Raw genomic sequence first — 8553 nt, 5'->3', positions numbered from 1 at the left:
AGGAGGAATTCATAGCTAAGTTCAACAAGTAATTGAAGTATTCTACCTACTTGAGTCATCACGATGATGAGTATTGGAAGGCCAAATAGTTTCTTGACAAAATGAGGCCAGAGTTCAGTCAAAAGTTCAGATCAATTACCATAAGGAGTATAGCAGTAGAAGAGAAGAAGAGAGATGGTCAAGGCAAATTTTGTTTCTACATAGGCCCTATGGGTGGAGTGAGCAAGAAGTTGGATTTTATCTTAAGTATGTCTGGGATGTACAGTGCTAGGGGAAGCAAGAAAAAGAGCTTTCAAAAGAGGTCCCAGTCTAAGGGATCTAACCAGAGGTGTAATGCCTCAAAAATTATAGGCGAGGTCAAAAATCAAACATCCTAGCAAGGATTTATAGCTCCATCTACAACTGTGCTAGTGAGAGCCCCATAGTGCAGCAAATGCAGGAGATATCACTAAGGGTAGTATAGGAATTGCTACCAATGTAACAAGGTTGGACACATAGCCAAGTATTATCCAAAGAACTTACCTGTTCCTGACTAGAGATCCATTATCCCAAGACAAGTCTTCACCTTGACTAGAGAAGAGGCTGAGGCTTCATCGAAGTTGATTAGAGGTAAAATCTCACACAATAGTAACCAAGTAGATGATTTATTTGATTCTGGTGCTACTAGTACTACAAAAATATAAATATAAGATGCCATAAAAAATGACGGTTAAATGAAAACATGTCATATATGAGAAATGTGGGTGATGGTCAGAAAATAAATGAAATTTGTTTAATTACCCATCATTTATTGTCAAACTTTAAATGATGGTTTTTTAAAAAACATCATCATTTATTTCAGCCCAACATTTCATTTTTTAAAAGGAAAAAATTTTAAAAAAAATGGACTATAAATGATGGGTATTTTAAATACCCCTCATTTAAAGTCTAAACAATATATGATGGGTGTCTTTAACACTTGTCATATATTGTTGCCTAATGTTTTAGTTTCTTAAGAGAAAAAAAACTTAACTTTAAATGACGTGTGTTTCAAACACCCATCATTTAAAATGTTTAAGATATATGATAGGTGTTTAAAACACCCATCATATATACATGAATAAATGACAAGTATTAAAGTATCCATCATTTATTTCCTTTTTTATTCATTTTTTAGTCTCATTTTTCATTCCCACCTGTTCATCTTCTCATGTATTTTCTCTTCTCCACTTGCATATGAAATCAGTAAAAATCTCTTAATTTTCCTCCATTGTTGCCATCAACCACCTTAGTCCTGTCCGATGTAAAGATGCCACCACCTACACCGTCCGCTGCCCCTCTCATTTGCTTCCTCTTTGTGTTTCATCCTCTCTTCTCCAAGGTATGTGGGTGTGTGATTTCTATGATTTTTCTTCATTTTCTTCCAATATCCTTAGATTTCTAGATTATGGGATTGATTTATTTAATGGTATGGATTGTTTTATTAGTTGATTTTTGTTGTTTAAATTCCTCCTCATTTGTTGCCCATTTTGATATTGTAGGGTGTCAAAAATTGTTAATGTTTGATGTTTTATTGACTTGAGAATGATAGTAGATGATATACTTAGCCTCAAGATGATTATTAAGATAAAAATTAGTGATCAAAATGGAATATTTATGATGATTGTATTTTTCTATGAATTTTGACTGATTTATTTCAATAATTTTTAGTTTAAATTCCATACCTTGTTTGATCAAAGTAGTTTCATCGTTCAAAACTACATATTGAAATGTACTAGTGTACTAATTTTCATTACAATTGGAGTTCATTTTAGTGGCCGAAACTGATGCGCGGTTTCTCTAAAAATTGTTGCTATTTTATTAATATTTTTACATTTAGTAAAGAATGATTTATTCTTGGCTTGGGATTGCTAATATAGGATATGTGTAACCTTTCAATTATCAATGAATGAGACAAAAAACATTGATTCAAAATGATGTTTATAGTTTTTTTCTTTTTTCTATGATTTTTGAATAAATTTTAGATATAATTTTATAATAATTAGAGTTAATTTGAAAATATTATTTTGTGAGAATTTTGTTGGTATCGTGATTGTATATGATTGAAATTAATTTGTTGAGTGAGATATTAGGACTGAAAAGAGGGTTTTAGCCCGAGAAATACTTTCTTTATGCCATTATGCTGCTGAATTTTTTCGACGGTTGAAGGAGTATGTGAATGCTCATGCATTGTGACTCATGATTCATTAATTACTCTATATTATATATAGAGTAGTCAATTTCTTTATTGATAATCTTTCTATCATTCCTTTTCTCTCCATATTCATGAGTCACTGATATGATTCTATATGTTTTGCACAGGAGTTGAATTACAAAAAGAAAGAATTGCATGAGAAAGATCCATACCCTTACAACATGGAGCACGTAGGATTTGCAGAAATTAAGTAAAAAATGGTAAGTTAATATTGATACTATATAATTTTAATTTATTTCATGGATATATGTTCTATACTCACATTCAAATTTACTTAAATTTATAGATCAATCAAGAGGGTTCAGGGGCAAGCTCAGTTTCACATCACAGACTCTTCATAGAAGGCAAAACCAATAAAGAAGGAAACATTGTTGATGAACGTGTTCAGGAGCCTGCCGACAAGTACGTAAGTACATTAACTTAACATTTTTTATACTAAATTAACTAATTTAACTAATTTAACTTTCTTACTATATATTGCACAGGCTAAGATCGAGAAAAGTGGCATACCTGATGATGATGTCTTGGGCAAGGCATTGGGTAATCTCGAACACCCTGATCAAGTTAGGGGATATGGCTTTGGTGTTTCAAAAAAACAAATATTTGGGTCATAGAAGAAGGCAAGGTCAACAGAGGATGTGGGTGCAAGGGTTGAGATTGCCACCTTAAAAGAGGAGCTATCTAGGCAACAGGACATGATTGAAGCTTTGCTAAAGGACAAGGAGAGGCGAGGGGCAGAGTTTCATATTAGTCCTAACGGGAAAAGTAGTTACAGTGTCATGCAGCCTGTTAAAAATCTCCCTGAGGTAAAATATTATTAATTTATTTCACTTATGTTTCACTATTTCTATTTTCCATAACTTTAATATAGTATATTACTTATTAATATAGGGTGAGAGCCTATGTGAGTTATTGGCAAATAACCTAAATCATCATGTGGTTGTTATCGGTCGGGTGTTTAATTTGCCAGGAGACATGCTATATAATATGCCACTCCCTACGTCCTATGTACATGTTGTTATTGATGTGTTGAAGGATTTGAACTATTCATTACCTATTGCAACCAAGGATGTAAAGATTGTTGGAGAGGCGATGGATAGTTTTGTTGGATGGCAAGTTAGTCAAGTTAGGATGCCAAGTCTAAAAAAAACTAGCAAAGATGTATATTCAAAAAAAAGAAAGATGATACCCTAATCTAGGCTCTCCTCTAAAAAGGCAATCTCCTATAAATCTGTGTCTCAACAAGAGCCTCAATTGCTAAGCCAACATAGAAATTTACTCCAGGCACATGCAACAATTCATAGGTCTAATCTTTCAGTCCTGCAAATCTTGTTTGAGGCTAGTATATATAGCAAAGAGTGATATGATATGCTTTCGCTTGATCTTATTGATGAAGTGCTTCAACATGATATGACCGGTCTCACTGTTCTCAGCTTCTACATACGGTAATATTTTTTCCATATATGAATAGTTAATATTTTAAATATAAACTAATCCATTTCTTATATTTATAATAGGTTCTTGTATGACAAATTTGTTGTTCCTTTCAATCTACAAACGAAGTTCATCTTCGTTAGTCCTCATGAAGTGGGTGCACATACCTTAATTAAAAGTGACAAAATTTTAGATATGCTTTCAAGGCTAGTATATATGGCAAAGAGCGATATGATATGCTTTTGCTTGATCTTGTTGATGAAGTGCTTCAACATGATATGACCGGTCTCACTGTTCTCAGCTTCTACATACGGTAATATTTTTTCCATATATGAATAGTTAATATTTTAAATATAAACTAATCTATTTCTTGTATTTATAATAGGTGCTTGTATGACAAATTTATTGTTCCTTTCAATCTATAAATGAAGTTCGTCTTCATTAGTCCTCATGAAGTAAGTGCACATACCTTAATTAAAAGTGACAAAATTTTAGAACAAGCAAAGGCATTAAGTGAAAATTTCAAAGCAAGGGTTCAAAAGGGAACATTATTCATAATACCATACTGTCAAGGGTAACGTAATTCTCACTTATCTTAATAATTTTTTATTTTTAATTTAATGGATTAATTATAATTTTGCAACACTTGTTAATACTATTAGGGACCATTGGATGTTAATCACTATCGAACCATTCAGCAACACTTTAAAAATATATTATCTCGAGACTCTTAGAGGGGAACCAGGGAGGAGACAAATTTTATTAGAGTTGATTAATATGTAAGTGCATAATGTATTTCACATATTTATTTAATTATTTAAATTCCATACTAAAATATTTTTTACTATTTCATTAGGGCAATTGTGTTATACCGCACTAACACAAAACAATCAATTCCAAGGTTCTTTATAAATTTTGATATGGCCTACACTTAAAATATAATTAAGGTAATTGAAATCATTTATTAAATTGAAATTTAATGCATTAATACATATTCATCAATTCTTTAATTTTTAGTACCCAAGACAAAAGAAAAATAGCTTGGATTGTGGCTATTGCATCATGAGATTCATGAAGGACATTATTATCCATAACGAGAGCTTAATTCCCGAGAGGTATGTCAAAAATATTAATTTTTAAATTACAAAAATATTTAATGCATAATATATGGTGGATCATTTATATATTGTAGTACTATGACAATTCTTATGTTGAAGAATTTAGGGATGCAAAAATAAATGAAGTAATTGAAGAATGGTGTCAATATATTTTTCAAGTGTGGACCTCATACAAAGAAGATTAATAGAACTACCTTAAAGTAGCTAGGAAGTTTATATTTTTAATAGGTAGTTTATTTTTGGAAATAGTTTACTTTTTGTAATTACATTTGTTTATTGATTAATTTTAAAATTAAATACAATAAATTTCATTGATATTCAAATCTAGAATGGCTAATTGCTGCTATTTTGATTTCTTTTTGTAAAAGGGCTGGTATAAAAACAACTCTCGTATTAAAAAAAAAACCATATAATAAATGACAGTTATATAACTAACTGTCATTTTTACTACAATAAATGATAGGTAAGTAAGTTACCCATCATTTATCTGGACTTTAAATGATGGGTAACTTATTTACCCATCTTTTATTGTATGGTAAAATACATACCATACTTTAAATGATAGGTAAATAAGTTACCTATCATTTAAAGTCCAGATAAATTACAAGTAATACTTTAAATGATGGGTAAGCATTTTACTCATCATTTATTCTTGATTCAAATGATGGGTAACTTATTTACCTGTCATTTATATTATCATTTCACTTATGCTTCTGTAAAAATTTTATTTTAAATGATTGTTTTATAACCATCATTTATTAGTGGACTTTAAATGTCAATCACATAAATGATGCGTATTAACCATCATTTATGGACTAAAAGAACTATCATTTATTCCTTTTTTTTAGTAGTGCATGCATTCTTTTATAGCTAATGAGTGTGCACAAAGATTGAAATTGCTTGTGAGTCTTTATGCCATGTGCCATGCCTTAAGCACAATACATCATGGCATATTGAATAGAGGAATTGTGCTTAAGCCACAGTGCATGGCACAGAGGCTCACAAGTTGTGAAGCAGGTGTGACAAGTCACGTCGCATGCCTCTGCTTCTACCTTGTCTCACTATTTTCCAATTTTTGAGCAAATTCCTTGATTCTTTTTGAGATCCCATACTTCTGCATGTTAAGTGAACTTTGATTTTTTACTTGTGAAGAATTTTTGGGAGGTTTTAAAAATATTGAAAACTCAGGATCCTAATTATGAAATTTGATAAATTTGGTAATTATCATGACATTTGGAACATAGAGAGGATTAGTAAGGGTAACTTTACTTGTCTAATCTGTAGATTTTACAACTTGGTATCAACTTCTCTTGTTTTAATTAGTGTAGTAGTTGACTTTAGGTGCCAGTTTGGTGTAGATTGTTGTTGATGATATGTTGGAAAAACAAGAGGAACTTGAATGAACAATTTTTATCATAGGTAACCTTTCTTGAGAACATAATGGTTAAGGTAATTATATAATTTGTTATGTTTATTAACTATTCTAACTGCATGGAAGTAAATTTATAAATTATGATTTCAATGTTTGCGAGATTCCTGTGCATTGTTTTGCAATATGTATGGTTTTGGCAATAAAAGTTATTTTGAAATGTTTATTTGATTATTAAGAGCCTTTGAATGAAACTTCTATATGTGTATATATATTATTAAGCATGAAAGTGGTTACATATGCATGATAAAGGCATGATTATAGTAAGTGGGAGTTCACCATGTGTGTAGGTGGGTGGGTATATGTATGGAGATGTATGTGTAAATAAATTCATAGATCGGGTTGGCACCATAAGACATCCAGTGCAACAAACTATATCAAGCTAGCACCATAGGACATCTGATGCAGCACTATATTAGGACTGCTACCTTAGGACATTTACTCAGTTTGGCACTTCTCTAGTGCCCGTGAGGGTGCAGTTTGGAGTCAACAACACTCCTATCATATATGTGTGTGAAGGGGGAAATCATAATCTAAAAGTGAGATAGAATACCTTTAGCCAGGTGTTTCTACCATTGAAGGAGTGCTCAAGTCAATATGTGATTGATCCATTAGAGCTTATGGTTTCAGTCGGGGAGTTTAGAGGTTTACTGGATGGATGATCATGCTAGTATTATGCTTTTTTGAAAAACAATTAATTTAAAGGGAAATTGTGCCTATATTCCATATTATAATTATTACCCTAGTTTTCTTTACTTATCTGTGGTTATTTATGTTAATAAGCATTTAATGAACTATTTTAATTACTGAGATTATTATCTCACGTGTGGTTATTAATATTTTTACAAGATTTGACATTAGTGGCACAAAAGGGAAAGGTACAAGTTGAGACTAGAGATTTCTCTTTAAAAGCCCATTATAAAGGGTCGGTGCAATGAAATTGTATGATATGAGATATAAATTCACATATACGTTGCCATAGGAATGTGTAAATGTGAATAAGCTTGTGAATGCAAATGTGTGTATGATTTTGTATCCTAGCCCTGTCAGGTGTGTATATATGTGTTTGAAGTAAATGTGATGTTATAGGCTAGGGAATTGTTAGACTGTATGTGTATGAGAATGAAATGCGATTGAATGAGTAAGCTTGGCTATTGATATGAATTTGAATGGAAAATTTATGAATTTGCTCAAATGTGAGTGATGGCCAGTTGGTTGGCTAAACTTATATATTTGCATGTTATTGTGTATATGATTGGTTAATCAGGTATTAAGTATTCTCTTGGACGTGTTCAAAGCCCTAGATGTGGCTAATAATATATGGTTTAGAATTATGATGCTTGAGTGGGAGATTTTGACTTAAAATGGTCAATATCACTTGAGTGTTTAATTTTCAAATGAAGTATCGGATTTGAACAACACCAATGTCATTGGTTATATTTTGAAAACAAGCTTTATGTGGGTATTTGAATCACTTTAATCGGACATCAAATGTGAAAACAATGGACATCTAAAGTTTACATCAGAAATGTTGTTTTGACAACAAAAACTAGTGTGTACACTAGGATGCGTGTGTCACAAGTAGTAGTGCATGAGACAAAGCCAAGGCTCATTCCTCTGTACCACATGCCATCGTGCATGTGGCACGAGCCATGGTGCATGGCCTTGTTTTGCATGAAAATGTTGTTTTACTCCATTGTCATCGAAATCTTTGCATACATAATTTTATTACTTCTATTGCGTATTGATATGTACTTTTGAGCATTTTAAAAGTTTCAAATGTGTTAAGTTGGGATCCTAACCCTTTTTAAAAGATGTTATTTGTTAATTTGAGTGTTAACTTGTAATGTTCAAAAGGGCATTAGAAAATACAAATTGCCTACCTGTGATTAGACTTATAATGAAGCTTGATGCTTCAACCTTCATCATACATGCTTGAACCCAGATTGGTCCATACTTGCATTAAAGTAAAGTGATTAATGAGCTAAAGTGAAGATAGATCATCCACACTTGAATCATGTTTGTCCATGCATGAATGAGAGTTTTGATAGCATTTAATGCATTTCACAAGAAATGTGCTTTATTTGTCTTTGATCACTTTAATTAGCATGTATCCAATGGCTATAATCTATTTCCCAAGGGTTTCAACAATCTAAAAAATAATATTCTATATATAGGATCTCATTTAAGTGAGTGGGTAGCAACATTTAATGAGCATTTATTGTCTTGCATTAAATTCTTACTTGTTATTCCATGAAAAAGATCTCAAGCAATTTATAATATTTTATTATTTTATATCTACTCTTTTTAGAGAGTCTTAGTTGTTAAAAGCTATTTCA

The sequence above is a fragment of the Prosopis cineraria genome, unplaced genomic scaffold (genome assembly GCF_029017545.1).
Source record: "Prosopis cineraria cultivar Desert tree isolate PC_DT_omini unplaced genomic scaffold, ASM2901754v1 PC2, whole genome shotgun sequence".
NCBI lineage: Eukaryota > Viridiplantae > Streptophyta > Magnoliopsida > Fabales > Fabaceae > Prosopis > Prosopis cineraria.
This window is presented reverse-complemented; position numbering follows the sequence as displayed.